Source organism: Chrysochloris asiatica, unplaced genomic scaffold (assembly GCF_000296735.1).
Source record: "Chrysochloris asiatica unplaced genomic scaffold, ChrAsi1.0 scaffold00035, whole genome shotgun sequence".
Taxonomy (NCBI): Eukaryota; Metazoa; Chordata; class Mammalia; order Afrosoricida; family Chrysochloridae; genus Chrysochloris; species Chrysochloris asiatica.
Window position 1 is genome coordinate 21,330,263 of NW_006408553.1, and position 978 is coordinate 21,331,240.

Below are 978 nucleotides of genomic sequence, written 5' to 3' on the forward strand. Positions count from 1 at the left end.
TAGCATATGATCAAGTATTGATGTTACTTAAGGAAGATATCTAAGCTACAATGAAGGCATTGGCTAAAAACAAGACTCCCAGAATTGATGAAATACAGATTAAAATCTTTCATAAAACTGATGAAGCACTGAAGGTAATCACTCATCTATTCCAGCAAATTGGTAAGACAACTAACTGACCAACAGATTGGAAATGGTCCATATTTGTGCACTTTCCAAAGAAAGGTGACCATATAGATATGAAAATCATTAATAACATATGCAAGTACAATTTTGCAGAAGATAATTTAAAAATGGTCTCAGAGAACAAACAAGGTGGCGGATTGGGTGGAAGTGCAGTGAAGAGCTCCATCAGCAACAACACAGAATACCCAACCAAGAAAGTTCAGGGGATGGTCCCAGAACTCTGAACTACATATAAAGGAATAATTAATAGATTGGAAGGCTTACAGCTGAGGGAATTTGTGGCAGAAGCAAGAAATCCATTGCTTTCTAGTTCAGAATGTTCAGTTGCTCCTGGAGCTGCCATCTTGGGTAAGACCAAGCGGGGGAAGGATCTGAGCAGCCAAAGATGACTGGTAGAACCACTGAGATAAAGAAGTGGACATTATTTTCTTTTGATATCAATTATTTGTTCCCTTGCTGTCTGCATGCCTCCATTCTGGTGACTATAGGGGTGCCTGAGCTAGGGGACACCCCAGCCCCACCCTCAGAGGGTTCTACTACACATGCGCACAGATCTTCTCGAAATCTAAAGAGACAGTTTCCAATTAAAACCAAACTGCCACAGCCAGCCCTGAACTGTTTACAACAAGAAAAAAGGCCAAAATGGAGATTGTGGAGTGGAACAAGCAGACAAAAAAGGAAATAAGCTGAAAATTAAATCCTAAAATACATCAAAACAACCAACAGTGGTATCTTGAAATTTCTCAGGAAGAAGAGTGAAAAGGGAAGCCCATTTCCTGATCACATCTACCT